This window comes from Equus asinus, chromosome 12 (genome assembly GCF_041296235.1).
Source record: "Equus asinus isolate D_3611 breed Donkey chromosome 12, EquAss-T2T_v2, whole genome shotgun sequence".
NCBI lineage: Eukaryota > Metazoa > Chordata > Mammalia > Perissodactyla > Equidae > Equus > Equus asinus.
In genome coordinates this window covers 52,719,799-52,740,415 of record NC_091801.1, presented here as the reverse complement: position 1 = coordinate 52,740,415, position 20,617 = coordinate 52,719,799, and the positions used below count along the sequence as shown (strand labels likewise).

General features: G+C 36.9%; 1 protein-coding gene across 4 annotated transcripts in view; it reads right to left on the bottom strand.

Moving 5' to 3' along the window:
• The window catches only part of ZFPM2 (zinc finger protein, FOG family member 2), a 438,154-nt gene that overhangs the window by 376,769 nt on the left and 40,768 nt on the right, over positions 1 to 20,617 (bottom strand). The window contains exon 2 of one of the 4 annotated variants that reach the window (XM_070481467.1): positions 8,437 to 8,512. The exons of the other annotated variants lie outside the window; for them this stretch is intronic. The gene's annotated coding sequence lies outside the window, so the exon portion shown is untranslated. The remainder of the gene's footprint in view (positions 1 to 8,436; positions 8,513 to 20,617) is intronic. 4 annotated transcript variants of the gene reach the window in all.

Genomic DNA, 20,617 nt, shown 5'->3' with positions numbered 1-20,617 from the left:
ATTTATTCTTTTTTTTTTTTTTTTTTGAGGAAGAGTAGCCCTGAGCTAACTACTGCCAGCCCTCCTCTTCTTGCTGAGGAAGCCTGGCCCTGAGCTAACATCGTGCCCATCTTCCTCTATTTTATATGTGGGACGCCTACCACAGCATGGCGTGCCAAGCAGTGCCACGTCCGCACCCAGGATCCGAACCGGCGAACCCCTGGCAGCCGAGAAGCAGAACGTGAGAACTTAACGGCTGCACCACAGCGCAGGCCCCAAGGGAATTTATTCTAAGAAATTAAGCATATAGCTGATGGAAGTGGACAACAAAGCAATCTAGATATTAGTAACAGCAAGAAGCCATGACCTTCCCTGAGCTAGAGAGATAAAGACAGGAAAAGGAGTCAGCTGGAAGAAGCTGGAACTATAGTATGCTAGTCAGGCTGAAGTCAGAGATGAGAAACAGTCCCTAATGGAGATATTTCACCTCCCCTTTCCCTCTAACAACTGTTCTCCTTCCTACACACTCACTCTCTTTCAAAACATGTTCTGCATTGCTGTTTTTCTAAAATGCAAATCTGATCATGTTTATCCCAATGCTGAAAACTCTCCACTGGTTTTCTGCTCCCTGCAGGCAGTCAGAACTTATCCCCTTTTCAACTGCTATTCTGGGCCATGCCCATCACTTCCTAGAAAGCTTTAGTTCCCTTACACATTCTATTCCCCAACCTGGAATTCTCCCACTGCCCCCCCACCCCCATCCCACATGCTAACACCAGCAAATACCTTCTCATCTTTCAAGACCTCTATTACCAATCATCTCTGTAATGCCATCGTCCACGTTACGTTTCCCTCTCTCTTCCCCTCTCTCTCCCTCCCACCCTCCCTCTCTCTCTATTTCTCTCACTCCCTTTCCTTCTCTCCCTTCCTTCTTCTTTTGCCTCTTTTGTTCTCACTGACTGAATCAGTTGTTCTCAATGATATTCTATGAAACTCTATGTTGGTAATGATTTCACAGTATTGCAACTGTATGTGTGTGTGGGTCTGCATATTTTGGCATGCCATATTCAGTTACATGTCTATCTACATTACCAGATTGTAACCTTCTTGAGGGCAGGGTGTTTATCACATATCCTATCTTTCATCAGCTCAATAGTTTATTGAAAGATGTTCTGAATTAATTTGATGCATTCAAATACATTTATGTGTTCATATTTTTCTAAGGCTGGACAAGTAAAAGCTTAACAAATATTTTATAAGAACATCTCATTGCATAAAAAAAAATTCTTGAAAGAGAAAATGTATTTCCTACATTAGTTTTCTCAGGGAGAATGCAAGTTCTCTTCCTTCTGTGACAGTCTTTAAATCACAGTTTGAGTGGAGTTACTAACTTGACCTGTGCCAACGGACTTAAGATTCCTCTTGCCCTGTAATTCTAATGCTGAAAAGAACATGTGGAAATTCAAATAAAAATTTACACTTTAGCCTTGTGAAAGGTAAAAGAGTATGATACATACGAATTATGGAAAATGTAATCTCTATTTTTTTTAATTGCTTTTTCGTTGCCCTTCATAAGTTACATTAAGAATAACCTATTGGGCTTACCAAAATTCAGAAGACTCACTTTCTAATTCTCTAGCTCTCTTGTCCCACTTATTGGCCATTAGCACCTATCAAAGACAATAAACATTTGTCTACCTTTATTTAATGTTCACAATAACTATACGAATAGGTACTATTTTAGCCCTCTTTTACAGATGAGGAAGCTGAAGCACAGAGAAGTTAAGGGACTTGGCCAAGGTCACTTGCCTGTGGATAGCAAAACGTGGATATGAACCAGTTCTGATACCAGGGCCCATATACTTAGCCATTACACCACTCTTCCTCATGTGCCAATGTTTCTTTTCACCACAGCCTTTGGGCTCAAGAATGGATATTAGGGAGTAGAAAGCACACCATGCCCTTCAAACCTTATCCTTTCTGTCCTCTTTGGATGAAATGTGCCAATAAAGAAGGGCATTTCTGCTATAAAGTAATGATTGGGGTCCTTCTGCTGACCAAGGAAGATCGAAGTGTGATGTAGTTTGAATGCAAAGAAAAATAATATTTGCATGTATTTACAACCTGCCTTTCTCAAAAAGGATTTAAGGTGTTTCACTAAGATATGTACGTTACCAGCAGATAAAGTAAATTAAAATAGGTAAAAAGCAAAGCAAAGGGAAAGTTGGGATAGAACAGTACAATGAGTGCACACAGCATAGGTCATGAATTTATAGACTTACCAATAGCAAGTTTGACGTTTGGCTCTAAGCTACATGGCAGCCAGTGAAAACAGAGAAAAGAGATTATATAGTTGATTTTTCTAGGAAATACAGAGTAGGTACTTGCTCAGGAGAAGCCTAGATATTTCCAGTACTAAGAGTAGAGAGAAATTACTTGCACAGTCTTCCAGAGAGAACACTGTGTAATATAGAAACAGCATCCCCAGGGCTGTTACAGAGCCCAGAGCACACAGAGAAACGAATGCTAGATATTGCTTCTCAAAAAATCCCTCCAAAATAAGCATAATGCGTATGAAACACATGACACAGTCTGGCCAGAAATATTACATATTCTTTTACACCTCTCTGAGAAGTGGTTTGGCATAGTATGATGCAGACTGCTTGGATTTGAATCCTGCCTTTGTCACTTGTTAGTTGTGTGACACTGGGCAAAACCCTAAACCTCTCTGAGCTTCAGATTTGTCACTGATAAAATGGAGACAATAATAATAACTACCTCTTATGGTTGCAGGAGTCTCTAACTAGCCACTATAGGTAAAGTGTTTAGAACAGTGTTTAGCACACAGTAAGCACTACTTAAGTTTTTGCTATTACATTTATTATTCAATAACTGAATTTATTTTTCAAATCCCAACCTCCCAAGTGATAGAAACTTAAAGTTAATCAATTCAAGGCTCCATTAAAATCCCAGGGTAATATTAGTGCCCAGGCATTGGACAGGCATAGGAGGAGTGAGGAGAAGGCATCTTGTTCTTAGTGTCCGCTATCCATGCTAGCATCCCTTTCGATTTCCTCTTTCTTCTGATTCAAAGTTCTTGGTCCAAACAGGTGAGTGCTTCCAACTACTTGCACTGCATCAGGTATATGGAGATCATATGCTTCTCTCCTATGATGGAGTCAGAAAACAATGAGGCTGCCTTAGGCTCATCCATCTTGGTCTTGCTGATTTCCCAGGCCCCAGCTGGGAAAATGAAGACAGGCCTCGTCTGGTATCCTATTAAGCAACCTTGTGGGGACTCTATGGAAAATCCACCTCCTGGAATTGAATGACAGAAGGGAGAGAGATGATTCACTCTCTTCTTAGAGTTTGTCATTTAGTCACCCATCACTTCTCCTCCATCTGGAGAATCCCCATTTTATCTTGAAGGGGCAAAGTTGAAGGAGGTTTGCATGGATCCCATATCTCCTTCACAAAGTCATCTGTGCTGCAGTCTCAACTTTTGTAATTAATTTTGTAAAAAAGACAAGAAGTGGCATCTTTGCTCTCTGTCTTTCTGATGTGTGAATCCACCCCTTGCAACAATGAATGGGGGAGGGGGGTGGTCACAGAAAGATGGGCGTGGGGTCAAGAGGTTCACAGTATTGTGAATAGAGGGATAAGTGAAAGCTGTTTAACATTTCCCAATATTTCCTACCACACAAAATTATAGCATCTTTCCTAAGCTGACTTCAGTTAACACAATTCTAGAGTTGTTCAGTGTGTGAGGTCCATAGTTGAAGCTTCCTTTCCTTCACATCAACCCCTTGGCAGATTTTAAAGAAGAGAGAAGAATGGGAAAACTGAAGAAAAAAGCAATATATTAACTACACAGTTTTTAACAATTAGATAATCTATTGGTACTGGTACTTAGCTTTTTCAAAATCCTGAGTAGTAGGAACAACTCCTGGTGCTGGCTGATTCGTCAGGAGCTCCAAATAGGTCTATTGCAATTTTCAATTCAAGCTATTTTTTAAACTGTAAACAAGGCTAAAATAGCATTGCAGCAATTTATATGAATAATAGTCAATTTTCATACAAGACTGAGACTAAGACTGAGATCTACTAGGTATCTCTTTTGTGTCACATGTTCTATACTGATAAACTTAGAACAAAGAACTATGCAATTATCTGGAAGGGTCCTCAAAGATCCAGTTGTTCAGCACTTTTATTTTAGATACAAGACAACCATGAGTGAAGGATTATTTGAGATCACATTTTTCCCTTTTATATAAAAACATTAAAATATAAGAACAAAAAATATTGCACTAAGTCAGATATATTTGTCATTCTGCCTAGAATTCTGCTGCTTGACAGTCATAATGACCCATTTCATTCTGTAATTCTGTACGGTTTCTACAAGTTTATTAAAAGGCTTCCAAAGTAAAATCAACAAGCACCCCATGAATTTGTAAATGCCTCACAGATAAGCATTGATGCCTGTTTCTGTCTCCCACATTGCCTAGTAAAATACCTTGCAGAAAGCATATGTTAAAGTGATTGTTAATCATGATGTGGAGCATGGCAATACTGATGATCACATTACCTGAATTCCCTTCCCATTTTCTTCATCTCTTAGACTCCTGTCTGTTCTTTAAGGCTCAGTCCAAGCTCAAGCCTAGGTCAGGATGTCTTTCCTGACTACGCTAGACTACCCTCATTTCTCTCTTTCCTAACCACCTATTTTCCTTCTCATCAAATACATATCCATTTAAATATCCATTTCTTCCTAATTATTTACTGTGCTTAGTATAATTTCCACACCAACTGTGAGATTCCCCAAAGTCATTTGCTCTTTTCTACATCTTTTGTCTTCCACTCACCATCATCATCGTCAAAGCTCATCTAAGATAAGACATAAATATTGCCCATCAATACTCCCTTTGTACACTCTTCAAAGTACCCTGCTTATTACCAAACTTTCTCAAGTTTTAAGGGAGGTATCCATTTCCAGAGTTCTAAGTTTTGTTAAACAAGCAATGTCAAGCTTTCCTCTATACTGCATGGGTGAAATCATGTGTGTTCTCAGATACCACCTTTTGTATAAAATCACAAATCACAAATATTTTAAGCCTTCCTCCAAATTCGGAAGCTGTCCTTTTATTGCCCTGTACTATGATATTTACCTGGACCGTATATATCACTGTGTTTTAAAGGTTAAAATAACATTTTCTATAATACTTTTCCTGATGAAGGTAAACTTTATAACATGAGAATAAAAAAATAATATTGACAAAAGTGTTTACTAAGAAACTATTTTCCAATAACCTATATGGAAAATACAATAAAACACTGTATTAGATATATAGGATCAACTGTGTTTTGCAACCTTAACATAAACATTTTTCATTCCCTTTCAGATTATCTAATTATTATCTGATAATTAAAAAAAAATTTAAGTGCTCTCTAAAGTGCATTATACACAGAGAGAGATGGTATAGGGAAATTACCCTACTAACCAGAGAAAAAGAACAAAAAGGATAATGTTGCTAACTATGTAAAATAGGAGGAGTAACAGATGCATCATTAAGCCTGTACTTATTAAAAATATAATCTTACAAAAATTCCAAGAGTCCCCAAATACCTTGTCTTATGAAAGGTCATGAGCAGCTGTTTCAGACAAATAAGTTTTGAATCTTGAATATACTTTTTGCAGTGATTCTTTCAGTGGTGGGTTTTTGGTCCCCTCGATTGATATGTTTTAATTTAGGGCAAACCCCTTAACAGAAAAGCTGACAACAGAAAGAGTGTTTGGAACTTCAACTCACGGGTTACATCATGTTGGTGGTTTAGTATTTCAAAAAAAGTCTATGGAAATATACCATGGGACAGTGATACGGGTTGATCATATAAACTACAACTATGCATACATTTAAAGCTACAGTTTTCTCTAACTCAAACGTTCACTGCCTTCGAAAGACTTTCTTTGGGAAAAATATTGGCATATATGTAAAATGCAAACACAACATTTAAATGTTCACACATTCCATAGTCTTTAGGCTCTTAGTACTGTCAAATGATCTCCAGTCAAAGACCATCTGGAACACACCTGTTGTGGAACAAATGTGGGTTTATGATTCATTGCAACAAGGGAACTGTGGGGTGTCTCAGCAAGTGTGTGTTAGAAATAACTTATAGAATTTGGATTTACGTTAGGTGATTTGGGGGAAAGTTAAAAAAAAAATAGGACTTCGTTCTAGATCGGAAGCTGTCAGGAAGCAGGAGTCATTCTATGATTGGGTATCTTTAAAATTCTTATCTAGGAGTTGTAAGAAGAGTGAAATTAGAGTGAGATTAAAGCTGTGATTGGTTTTAAAAAAAGCAACAGATGGGGAATATTTTGGTCATTCTCTGATCTTCAAAATATTCATGTCTTTGCCTGAATTCAGGAATGAGAATGGAGTGGTCTTGTTTTTGTCTAGTCTGTCATGATCACAGAAGGTCCTTGCCTAATGCTGATGGTCTGTGAAATGTTATGTTCAACAGGAGAAAGTCACGGCCTCACTGTGCATACCACCCCAGCTCCGTGCTATCAGTGACTGCTTTTCTCTTCCTCAACATACAAAGAATGAGCATAAAGTGGGTGGGGTCATCATTTCCACAGATTAAAAGATAGTTACAAAGAGGAACTCAACTCCACTTTTTACCTTGTAGGTTATAAACTGGGTCTTGTATATTTTTGGCATCACTCCGTGTTAGAAGTACAGCGAATATTCAATAATTGCTTCAGCTAACTCCCTTCTTCCTTCAACAAATCATTAACGGTTCTCAACTACAGAAGATCTCTGCCAAAATCTGTAAGTGGAGGACCAAAGATGCAATCTCAGTGTTACAAAGCTAATGAGATAAGAATGAGGCCGAGGTGGGGAACGAAAGCTATGCTACATTTACATTATGTCTGAATTCCTATATAATGGAGCACTTTGTAAGCAGTGTTTCCTGTATGTGCAGCACTGCTGGGCCCTAGGAATACAATGTGAATAAGATCACGTCTCTGTCCTCATTGAGCTTGCTGCTCTGTGACGGAGTTATAGTTTTATTTTCTCATTCTTCATCTTACACAGTGAAATAAAATTACATCACTGTATCAAGCAGTCTAAAGAGAAAATTAACAGCGGCCTATGCCATGTGTTTATAGCCAGTTTTGGTCCTTATTACAATCAATATAAATTTTTAATTAAATTTGGCCATTGGTTTGCTGGTTCACTGGGAAGTTTTAAATATTTCCTTTAAAGTCCACAGGCATCTCACATAAACTCGAGACTTCAGGGACTCTAATTGCATTCCCCATAATGAAGAAGGGTTTTCTTTTATATGCTGACAGTGTAAATTTGATTTATTTTATAATTTGATGTACATATACAGATATATAGATGTAAAATTAAGTTTTATAAATCAGGATGGAATAATAACCTGCGATTAAATTACACCACTAAATAAAAACTGTCCAAATGTGGAAATTAAAATGTTTTAAAAATATTAATATGAATAAAAGTTTTTTGAAATTTTAACTGTTTACATTCAATTTAAAAAACACAAAGTAGTCCCAGAGCGTTATTTTTGCAAAAAAATATATAATTACTCACCAAATAGCTGCAATACATTAATATCTATCTACCTATCTACTTATCTCAATCTATCTTAATAAACGTAAGCCTCTTAAATAAAATTTCTTAAAATTCCTTAATTTTAAACCAACTAGAAGAGTATCATGTTTCAGAAATACATTTTCTTCCTCTTTATTTCATTCATTAATAGTTATAGAGACTACTATCCTTCCCAAACCTGAAAACACATATATTAAATAAAACCTCCCCGATAGTTTTTGTTTCTATAACGATGAAGCGTTTATAGTTTCATTATTTTAAAAAAATACGTATACTCACATAATTTAGTCTTGTCTGCTACGTATTCATTCACTCACAAAGTAAATATTGACTGAGTGTCTTCCAACTATTTGTAAGAAATTATGTGAAACAGGGTAATTAAAAGAAAACAAAACACAGTGTCTCCTCTTAAGGAGTTTGCAATCTAGGAGAAGAGATTAAGACATGTACATAAATATTAAAAGAAAGCAGTAAACAGCAGTTATCACTAAAGATAGGGACAAAATCTGAGAATTCAGACTGAAGAGAGATGGCTCCAGGCTGGAAATATGGGAGTTCTCACAAAAAAACAACATATCTTAACAATGTGTTAAGGTATAGGATTACGGATAGAAACTCGGGACATCTACTTTGTTCCCTGGGGATCCATGTCTCCTGAATTCTCATTTGACCCAAGTTCTTCTTCATTTTCATTATCATTGAGTTTCCACTGACCTAGGCTTGGGCAGCACATGTTTCAATTTTGTTTTTTACATCCATCCCAGCAGTTATGCTTCCCCAGGTTCCCACAATTGCAAATTTGTAAGCATACCTTTTATGCACTCATCCAAGGGTCACAAAGGGACATTAAACAGTCTTCAGGGTGTTCAAACTTCAAGAAGATCAAACTGTGGTTAAGACGGGGTATGCATAAGCTAAAGTACATCTAAGAATTTATGTTAAAGCTATCTAGATATCTATCCATCCATTTATTCATTTTTCTATTCAACAAATGTCTCTAAAGTACCTATTATGTATCAGGTACTCTTTTAGGACTGAAAATGTCCCCTCTCTCCACGGGTTTATACTCTAGTAGGAGGTGAAAATGAGCAGAGAAAATAAATACAGCAACAAATAAATAAACTATTTAAACAAACAAATGAAATTATAGTTATAAACAATAATGTTATAAGTCCTATGGAGATAACCAAAATAGGGCAATAGGCTATCATGACAGGGTGTTTATCTTATTTGGGAAGTTAGGGAAGCTCTCTTTGAAGGGGTGACACTTCAGATGGGATCTAAATGACAAGAAGGAACAACAATACAATGATCGAGGGGAAGAGTGATCAAGGCAGAGAGAACAGCCCTACCATGGGAATGAACGTGGCATGTTGGAGAAACAGCAGCACAGCTGGAGTGCAGAGATGAGGGACAGTGGTGCAAGATGAGAGCAGAGGGTAAACAGGAGGTTCCAAAACCAGGGCAAAGAATATAGTTTTATTCTTATCGGTAAGTTTTGAACAGGGGAGTGACATGATATACATTATGTTTTAAAGGAATACTCTGGCTCCTGTATACAGAATGGATTTTAAGGGAGTAAGAGTGAAATTCAGAGACACCACAGTAGGCAGGAATAATCCAGGCAAGAGAGGACGATGACCTGGGCTAAGATAGAGAGAAATGGATGGATTCAGAAGATACTTTAGAGGTTTTGTTGACAAGACTTACTAAGGATTGGATGTGAGAGGATGAGAGAAAGAAAACAATAAATACCAACTCAGCTTTCTTAACTTAAACCAACTGGATGGGGCCGGCCCAGTGGCGCAGTGGTTAAGCGTGCACGTTCCACTTCAGTGGCCCAGGGTTTGCCAATTCAGATCCCGGGTGTGGACATGGCACCACTCGGCAAGCCATGCTGTGGCAGGCGTCCCACATATAAAGTAGAGGAAGTTGGGCATGGATGTTAACTCAGGGCCAGTCTTCCTCAGCAAAAAGAGGAGGATTGGCAGCAGATGTTAGATCAGGGCTAATCTTCCTCAAAAAAAACCCAAAAAACAAAAAACCAACTGGATGTGTGCTGATGAAATTCAGCAGATGGAACATTTGGGTAGGAATACATTTGGGTGGCAAATGATAAAGGGCTGTTCTTAGGACACATTAAATTTGAGATGCCTATTAGATATCCATGAGATTCTTTTAAGTAGAATAGAAATATGAGTTTGAAGTTCCAGGGAGAAATCAGACATGGAAGTCAAGACTTGAGAGCCTTTCATGTACAGACAGGATTTAAAGCTATAAGACTAAAAGGTCCTTACCTGGAGAGAGAGTATAGCCTTACAAGAGAAGTGGGTACATGAGAGAGTCTTCAAGAACTCCAATGCTTAGATATTGAGCAGAGAAGTAATTAGTCAAGGAAACTGAGAAAAAGCAGCCAAATAGCATGAAAACAAGGAAAGTGTGATGTTACCAAAGTCAAGAGAAGAAAGCGCTTCAAGAAGGAGGGAGTACAACGTTGTTGAATGATACTAACAGTTAAGAGAAGTGAAGATCAGATTGGACTAATGGAAGTTACCGGTAACCGTAATAATTTCAATGCTGGGGAAAGGGATCCTAATTGAGATGGAGTTGAGTAGCGAACAGCAGATGAAAGAATGGGAACAAGACTTGAGACAATAATTTCAAGACCTTCTGCCATTAACAGGGCATAGAGAAGTGGAGTGGTTTATGGTATCAAGGGAAAACTTTGTGACTGATGATGACAAAACATATTTTTATTCATATAGGAGAGATCTTGTATTTACAGAGAAATGCTACAGAGGAAAGAACAGATAAACTACAGGAGCAAAGTCTTGGACAAGATAGAGTAGACTCCAGAGAGGACAGAATGGTTGAAAACCCAAAAGTTATCTCGGCCTATGATTATGGGCCAATTTTCTTCAGGTTTGTACTTTTGTGCACATTAAAGAAACTAATAAATGATATAATAAAAAATGCTTAAGGCCATCATAGCTAATCTGCATACCAAGGCCTCATCTGCCTCTTTACAAACTCCTGTCTTCACTACACTACCAGACAAGTGGCAAGGGGCTCTAATCTGCTTCGTTACACAGTCATGCGCCGCATAATGATGTTCCAGTCAACCACGGACCACATATACAAGGGTGGTCTTATAAGATTAGTACCATACAGACTAGGTGTGTAGTAGGCTATACCATCTAGTTTTGTGTAGGTACATTCTATGACATTGGCAGAACAACAAAATAGCCTAACGAGGCATTCCTCATAAAGTATCCCTGTCACTAAGCAACACATGACAGTTCCAGGACACTGATGCTTCCATATTTACCAGTGGATAGAATCACCGGCTATACGCAGGTCATATGGAGAGGTGTGATTCTCTCCTTGACTTCTTCCTTCTTTGCCACTGCACTGGTAAGAGACCAGAGGCTTTACCCACATTAGTCCCCCACCTCCCTCTACCATTCCCCTCCCCTTTCCTATCTTTTCCTTTCCCCAGGAAAATCTTTCCTGCAGGTGAGACACTCCTGGCAACTCTTTTCTCCCTTTGACTCTCTTCTCCTCCCTCTCTCCTACACTCACCCTATAGAGTAGTTGGTAATCCCAGGGCTTTTTCCACCCATGGAGGCCCCTGTTACATTTCTCTCTAGCAGATGCTTTTCCATTCTGAAGTGTGATAAATCCCAAAATTCAGATTTGGGTTTAGGAGGTAAAAGGTCAATTTTTCCTATCCAGGTTGCCATAGACTGGGGAAAAATGCAAGGATTTTAGGTCCCTTGGATAAATATCAAATAATAATGACAAAATATTATCTCCAAACTCCTTGCCCAAGATACTAGCAAAGACATCATGGGATACTTTATTAGAATACTTAATCGAAATCAAGTTATGCTACATACAGCAGGAGCAAAATCAGAAAGGATTGATAGCCTGGGTTCTGGCAGACAAGTCCCTGGGTAGCAGAATAGAGACAGAGCCCTCATTCTACCTGTGGAAGCTAGAAGATCTGAACCAAAGAAGATGTTGTCTTTACTCTTGTAAACTTGAACTATTCTATGAAGAATAATACTGGCAAATCCAGGATGTTATCTTGGAATCTGATTCAGTCCTTAACTAGTTATCACTCTGGGTGCATTCCACATCAAGCCACTGCTTCCTGGACCACTAAGCTACTGTGTTCCCATGCCTGTTCATTTGACCAAAACTTTTTGTTGTTCTCTCGACGACATCATCAACTTTTTCATCTAAAAAACAAATCCTAGTTTAAAACTTATATTTAACTAACTTGATAAAATTTCCCTGAAGTTGCTTAAAATCATTGATAACCATCTCTGGATCCCAGAGGACTTTATCTGGCAAGTGGTTCGCCTTTTATGAATAATTTTAAAAATAAATCACATTATGCCATTTTCTTTATTAGAAAGTGTTACCTAAGACTAGTCTATTGTGTGTGATTTCTTGAGAGCTGGGACCATGTCCTATTCCTGTCTGGTTATCTCTGGACTATACACATACAAAACTGCTATTTATTATGTAATTGAAAGAGACTGTATAAATCATACAAACTGAAAACCACAAAAGAGGAAGAGAATTGACACTCATACTTAAAACTTTGAGTTCTATTTATATATTAAAGTTTGCCATCCCTAGCATTTGAACATCCTTATTTTTTTTTAACATGATCTCTAGTTCATTTCTTCTTTTATCACAGCTTTCTGCTCTCCCAGCCCAGGTGTTGGCTACTTCAGTGATTAGATCAAAGATGACCTTTTTGTGTGAAGACAGAGGTACAGAAAATGCTTATTAAAGTCTCTGCCTTTTGTATGTCATCAGTTAAGAGCTTTCCTTTCCCATCTGATAAAGGAACAATGTTTTCCTTTATCATTTTCTTAGGTTTAATGTATTTAAAAGAAAAACCATATATAGTTTTCATTTTTATTTCTTTTTCCTTTATCTCATTTCTTTTGTTTTGTTTTGTTGTTAATTATTGCTTTTCTCTGACTTGAACCTGCAATTAGGCACTAACTCCTCTGCAATTTTTTGTCAAATAATCTATCTTCCATTTTTGAAGCATTCTTTATTTCTATTTTTAAAGCACTGTATTTATCCATGTGAGATTTCTTTTCCTTTGCCTACCCAGTATGTAGTAATACTTATGACGCCAGCAGAAGTCATTGCCCTGTGAAATCCAGACTACCCTTGATCATCTCCTCTTTAAGAGACGGCTTAAGATTGAAGGGCAAAAATGTCTTGGTATTTAAATGAAGGTTTAGGAACAGAGAGAAAAGAAAAGAAAATTGAAGAATGGTAATAGTAAATGGACTTAGAATGCAAGATCAGCCAAAAATTGCTCAAAATGATTTCTAGGGGGACCTAGAGAAAGAATGTGAAAATATGAATGAGGATTCAACGAACGGTTGGCTAAATTGAGGAAGTAAAAACCAAAATACGGATTGCTTTGACCCTTTGCAGATCCTTTGCTTTCATCTTAAGAAACAAGCAAAAGATCCACAAGGATTATATACTAAGAATAGAAGATTAAGGCAATTTGCCAACAAGAGGTCTTCTGGCCAGCAAGAATGGGAATGGACTTCTTGTTTCTGAAAGGCTTAAACATAAGGAATGTGAGATCTAAAACCATGTTGGTCAGAGTACTACTCAGTGGCCTTATGGATATAAAGTGGGAGATGATCTATGGATTTTGAGTATTATTCATACTTGGAACATTTTCCTTCACATTTTCTGAAGTCTCCTCTTTATTGGCACAACATTTTAATTACACTCTATTCTGTTCATTACCATCAACCTTTCCCTTCTTCCAATTACACTTCCTAATATGTCACACTCCTAAAGGATAAAATTTAGAAGAGCTTTCTTTTCCTACTTAATTTCTCTTCTTTCTACATCATAATATTATCTCTAATACAGTTCAAGAACATGTTTGGTAATTCGCAAAGTTCAGTGCCTTCAAGAAAATGACTGAGCAGAGTTTTCCATCACTATCAGGAATAAACTAAAACGGACATGTTTAAATTATCCTGAGAACACTATAGTAAATATTGTATTTCAGTGTCTCCATCACAGGTATTCTGACCTTTGGATACTTTTGCATATCTGACTTCTATCTACCTAGAAAGCTCACTACACATTTATTATTACGATTATTATCACTACTACTACTAGCACTATTATTTTTACTTGTTAGGAGCATTTTTTTTTGGTACATTTTAAAACTTCAAAAAGTTACAACAGTAACATAAATACACATATATACTTCACCCAGAATTACAAAAATTGCTAACATTTTTTGCCAAATTTACTTTATCTCTTTCTACAATAAAGATAATAATAATGATAATATTACTATTATCATTTTGCTGAACCATTTGAAAGTAAGTTGCAAGCATTATCACCCTTTATCCTTGTAGCATCTAAAAACAAGGACATTCTCTTATGCAGCCATAGTACATTTCACTAATTAGGGATAATTAATGTTGATAGACACAACTATGTAATGTATATTCCACATTCAAATTTTGCCAATTATCCTAATAATGTCCTTTATAGCAATTTTTTTCTCCAGTTAACAATCTAATCCAGTATCATATTCTATTCTTGTATAAGACAAGATCACCTTTCCTTCTCTCATAGTTTAGCAAATAATCTATATTTTAATTTCATACCTCTAGCCATAACCCAATAATTTAATATTTCTGTTCACTTACAAATTTCCTGAATTTGAATCCGTATAAGTATTTGAGGAGTCTATATCTTGGTCTGTTTTCCTTCATGAGCTTCTGATCGCTATAAAGAATCTACACCCTTAGAAGACCTCTGTAACCCATATAACTTTGGTCTGGTTTCCTTCCCCTAAGGTTTACAAACTCTTCCTAAAATCCCTTTATGTTATTGGATGTGGGCAGTGTAATTATCCTCATCCTCCATTACCACTAGAAAAGTACATTGCAACCCAGGAAAGCCAAGTATGCAGGTCTACATCATTTAGCCATCTAGATGTCCATTATCAGAATGTACCAATCCTTGAAAACTTCAGCTCTTTGAACTTACATGACAAAGAGAATACTACTCAATTGCCTATCTCCTTCTCCTTGCCATAAGTCTTGTTTGACTGGCTCAGTATATATCTTAGCAATATCATCATGTGTGGAGATGGGCTCACACAAACACACAGAAAAACACTATTAAATACAGGTGCAACATTTCTGGGGGCTTCAGGAAGCTCTATGTGAAACCTTGAATTCCCATGCTTCATGACTTGCAAAATACGTACCAAGGCACTATGGCTAATTAGCATCACACTGTCAGTAGTACCCAATATATTAAAGGCCCATCTAGTATAGAATTATGGCATTCTCAAGATGCATCAGGACAATTGTTGTGTGTATACGCATAATGCAATGTAGAGCTTCAGTTTTGGAGTTAGACAACTTCGGTTCAAATCCCAGATGTGTACTTTACCAGCTATGTGACCTTCAGCAAATCATTTCATCTTTCCCTGTCTTAGTTTCCTTGTCTATGAAATAGAGATCATACTCTACAGGTTAAAACAATTTACATAAAAACATTGCAACATGACTGGCACAGAGCAAGTCCTCAGTGTTAATGTCAAAACAGTGGGTGTGGCGGACTTGCTCCTGGCCTAGTTTTATTAATTCCACAACCAGCGTCTGCTGAAGACCCTCCTGCTATAATAGCCCCTTTCTTTCTTAGAGCTATGCTGTACACAGTATAATGTAAATCACTAAGATGGAGTCCTTGCCTCCTTGGACATAATATCCAAAACATCATGCATATAGGTCATGTAGCCCAACCTCCCATTCAATGCTTTTCCCTTTACCATATCTCTGAAGGATGATTAACTAAACACCACTTGAACTCTTGCAAGATGGAAATTCATTGTCAAACTTTAGAAAAGTAAGCATTATTAGAAAATTCATCCTTATTCTGAACTATACTTACCTCCCTATAAAAATGTCTATCAACTAGAAAGAAAAACAACTAATACTTATTAAGTACTTATGTATCCTGGAATTTACATGCATTATCTCGTTATCCTCTCATGATGTTGTGCAACATCACAAAACAAGTTCTATTATTCTCCCATTATGCTATCCCAGTTTTGGACTTGATTACTTTGCAGTGTTGTTTCAAAGAGTTGTTTTTCAGTGGGTTACTGGCACTTCATCTGAAAAGTAGACCAGGACCTTGAGCCACTACCTAGTCTTCCTCTCACGTGTTGCCATACATTTTAACATATTACTCAATTATTTCTCCAAATGTTTCAGCATAATTGATAGGCACCAGTAAAATTTCGAAAGGAAATATGTACTATTTACTATTGCAATCATAAACACATATACAATGCTATCATAAATGCATATTTATTATTTTAATGACTATTCACGCTTTTCAGTGAAATTTTCTAACATTATAATCTCGTGCTATCACTCTCAGCATAGTCATTCACTGAGGAAGTTTAGACAAACCACATAGTACAGCTCCTTTTCGGAAAGAATATCTTAACTTACGTTACAAATTATCCATCCAAAGCACAGATCATAAACTTGACCCCTTTTTTAGTTTTTTATTATAACTGAAATAACTGATACTGATAGAACAAAGAGAAGATTCTTACATCCATAAAAATCACTTTGCTGCTACCAATATAACTGAATCCTACCTCTAATGGATTAGGTGGCCAGGCCAGCCTCATAATAACATCTAGTAACTAACTCTGTCCATACACTGGTGTTCAACGGCCAAAGGCCCCATTTAATTAAGAGGATGGATTTATATGTGCTAATAATTCAGGTTAAAGCTTTGAGACCATATTATTACTCAAGCAAAAGAAAAAAATCTTTTTGGACTACGACTTTTTTCCTTACTAAATATATCTGCCATTTCTGTAAGATTACCTGATCAAAAGTATACTTATAATGTCAGATATGCTTTAAAGATATGAAAGCATAATATTATTTAGCACATGTTTATATAATTTACATCAGGATAATTGTCTTCAATTTTAAAACAGACTCTCTTAACAAAGAGGGATTATTAATCTCATGAAAATCTGATGTTGAGATAAATCTACTTATCAGACATAGACATGGAAAAACACAGCGGGTTTAACTTAGGAGCAAAGTTATCTAGAAATAACTTAATGGGCCCCATCATGTGTGGTTTTATATATTTTATTATTTGCTCTAGTCATAAATCATGACATGTACACCCTTGGCTAAAACATCTTCTGGGAATAAAGCTCCTTCATTACAAAGCTAATGTTGAAAAGTACTTTGTAAATCAAATGAAACAGAACCACTGGGATTCACAGCCACACACGTCAAAAAGTTCTCAGGTCAAAAGCACACATTGCCTCAAGGCAAACAAAGAGAAGAGAAGTGACTAGTCCTAGACAATGCTGAGATGTACTTCTGTCAAGTACTTAGCACACGCCAGGCACTTTGATGGGCTGTGCCAATACAGCAGTGCCCACACAGTTGTATTCAGCTCCCTCCCACTGTAGTGATCACTCTTCACTTTAGGTGCCCCTGGGGTCTCCCGTTCTCTTTATCTCTTTCTTTCCATATCCTATCAGAGCATAAGAAAATCTGACATCAGTCATTTACATCCTTGTGATTGACCTACTAAAGATACTTTAATTAGACATAATGAAATGAAACATGATATGTTCACCCAGCATTTGTATTCTAAGTTTTTCATCTCTGTTAACAGAATAAAAATAGAGGGCCCATCCAGCTGAAGCTAGATGAAGCCCATTCCCTGGAATTGTGGGTAATAAGTTACCTGCTGCCGATGTCTTCTTCCAGAATCCAGAGCTGTGGCCCAAGTTCCCTCAGCACACTTCCTTTCTCCAGAAATGCTTCCTTCCTGGCAAAGCACAAGTCAAGCCTCACTGCCACTTAATCTTGTTTCAACCAAACCTACTTTTCTCTCCCCGACCTTGAAAATTTAGGGAGAGTAGAGGTAAAAACTAGGAAAACGGAAAGAGGAGATATACATTCCACATTCTTCTAGATAGGGCAAAACACAGTCATTTTAATAATGGTAGTTGGGAGAAGAGGAATTGGAGAGGAAGAGAGTTGCCATATTTTTGATTGAGTATTCAGTTTCACAACAAAATAAGTCAGGAATACAATAAAGGAAAAAACCCGTGCTCCTCTCACTTGCTTAGTATAAATACCCAGTACTTGACGTCACACATCAACATTTCAATTTAACTTCTGAATGCCTATGACACCTACATTAGTCTAATTAGGCTCAAAGTGATAAGAATATATGAACCAGCAGGTAAAAATCACAGGGCCTTAGATTAATTTAGATGGCTTTAATAGTAAGTACTATAACCACAGCAATTACCTCGCATCTCCTTAAAATTCTCCTTATCGTATGTTTATCCAACTTTCCTTCCTTATAGAGACTTAATATAAATTATTCTCCTTATGCGATGTCTATCCAACTTATCTTCCAAGTAGAGATTTAATATCTCTTCATAATATCTCTTTAACAAAGCATTAACTGCATTTGTGGAAACTAAACAGTGATGTTAAAAGTTGTCTCTCCAGTGATTCCTCAATCAGTATCTAGAAATCTTTACTCCTAGATCTGTCACTGCCTAACAAGAAAACTACCCTATTTTAGAGACCGAAAGTCTTAGAGAGGTAATTCAATACTGCAGAGCATGCCTGCTGAATGAATTATGTAAAGTGCCATAACTTCCACACACAATTAAAAGGCAACTGATGTCAACTCAGTGTTTTTGCAAGTCAATACGTCATTCTGCATTCAGAATTAGCACGGTCATTCATATTGAGATATTATAGTACCAACTGGATAGAGAACAGGACGCTTTGATTTTAACCACAAATTCATCAGTAAGAGTGAGTTAACTAAACAATAAATTTATAAAAATGGGAACAGTCTTATGCCTAAACTTTAACAGAGGCACAAATTATTGCTGGCATATCGTTAAATCATCAATCATTTTGGAAAACTCTGAGGATTCTGAACAGCATGGAAAACTAAATGGAGGGAGGCACTAAATTAAGTTGTTCACTGAAAAGTGGGGATTTACAAATCCCCAAATGAAACTAAGGAGTCTCTAACTTGCTATGCACATAGAGGCCAGAGCCATGCAGCTGAGCAAGGTGTCTGTGGTTGAGTTCATCAGTCTTTCTCCTCGTAAGGCCACTCGGAATGACTAAAAGAGAAATTGTTCTTCTCCTCCCTTAATTTGAGGGCTTCCTCCATCCTCTATATTCTGCTAAATAAACAGAAACCCTGAAGCTAACTGCTGCTGGTTAACCTTACAGGACGAATATCTGAAAGTGCTTTTCATGGCAAAGAGAATCCTTTTTAATCTCAAATTCCGTTATTTATATTTGGTTACTTCCACAAACTACTTCAGATTGTGTATTATATTTAATTACCTATTTAAAATATAGAAATTAAATATACGATAATAGAATTTACTCCATTCCTTAAATTTGCGACCCTAAGAGAGGTTTACCATCTACCGGAAGGAGTTTTATCTGGTTCCAGCAAACATGTTTTGAGCAATTTGAAGACTTCTAGTCTTCAAATCTAAAACCTTGCCATTTATATCACCATTCCAAAATCAAATGAGCTTTCTAATGTTAGCTGTGGGAAGAGTAGACTTGCAAATAGAAAAGCCAATAATCTCCCACTTAGCTATCACTAGATCAAAAATTACCATATATTAGCTTCGTCCTGTGAGTTATGAGATCACCAAACCTCACAATGAAAACACGTCAAATGCCCTAATATCTAATAAATAGGAAAGGGCAGGCCAGGGCCCTCCTTATACAGCCCTCAAGAACCAGGCTGGGATCATCAGAGAGACTACTCAAGAAGTTTGGAAAGCTGAGAGCAAGCTGAGGTAATAGAATACAGGACAGAAAAGTTCAATGGAGAAGTGAGGGGGAAGGAGAGTAAGCCAAAGAAGAGACAGGGAAGGACTAAACGGGGGTCCAGTAGGAGCAGTGATGATCAGGGCCCTAGAAGGCCAAAGATCAAGACTGTGAGACATCAGACCTTCAGAGTTAAAGTCAGCTTCTATGGACGCACTATATAACAAGTGGATTGCCAGTTGGAGATACTTGCTGTCTAAGTGAACATCAAGGAATTATATATATATATATATATAATTTGTAGATCTGAGGATTTTATAAAAGCTCTCACACTTGCTTTGGCCCACAGAACACATCTTTGTCAACCCCGTAAAATCAAGTAGCCACCTCTTTTGTACTCTTGCATCATGGATATATATATAGAGATAGATTTATCAAGACAGACATAATCTCTACATCTGATTATATATACGTTTGGAGGTTAAAATTTCAGGAAGTTTAGTCACGGTGAAATAGGATTTTCCAATCTCTTTAATGGACTCTGACACATTAGTTGAATCTAAGATCTCTACTAATTTGTACTCCAGATGAGTACATATAAAATTTCCCTGAACCTCTTTCTTTTCCCTGAACTTTTCTTCCTGATTATAATTTAAATAAAAAGTCCCATAATTAATTTTCAGAATGTAAATGTCTCACTCCTACTTGCCATGAATCATTTTTTAATTGCCCTATTTCTTGACCTAGTAATTATTCCTTGTCTGAATTACTTTAGTTTTTCCCTCCCCAATCAAGTAATCTAGACAATATGTCATAACATTATAAAAATTTACTAGTATATGTTACAAACCAAAATTAAAAGCTATTTTTTTATAAATACACTCAATTATTATTTTATGGATGCCTATATCTAGCAACCATCTATTCAACCTTCACGTAAGAAAGCTCCAAATGAGTCTTAAATATGGGGAATAATGTCTCCATACTACTAATATCATAAAGATTGTCTCAGTGATATGTAGCTCATATATATCAGGAAAGAAATGTATTCTAAGTGTCCGCAACTCTTGAATAACAGCATAC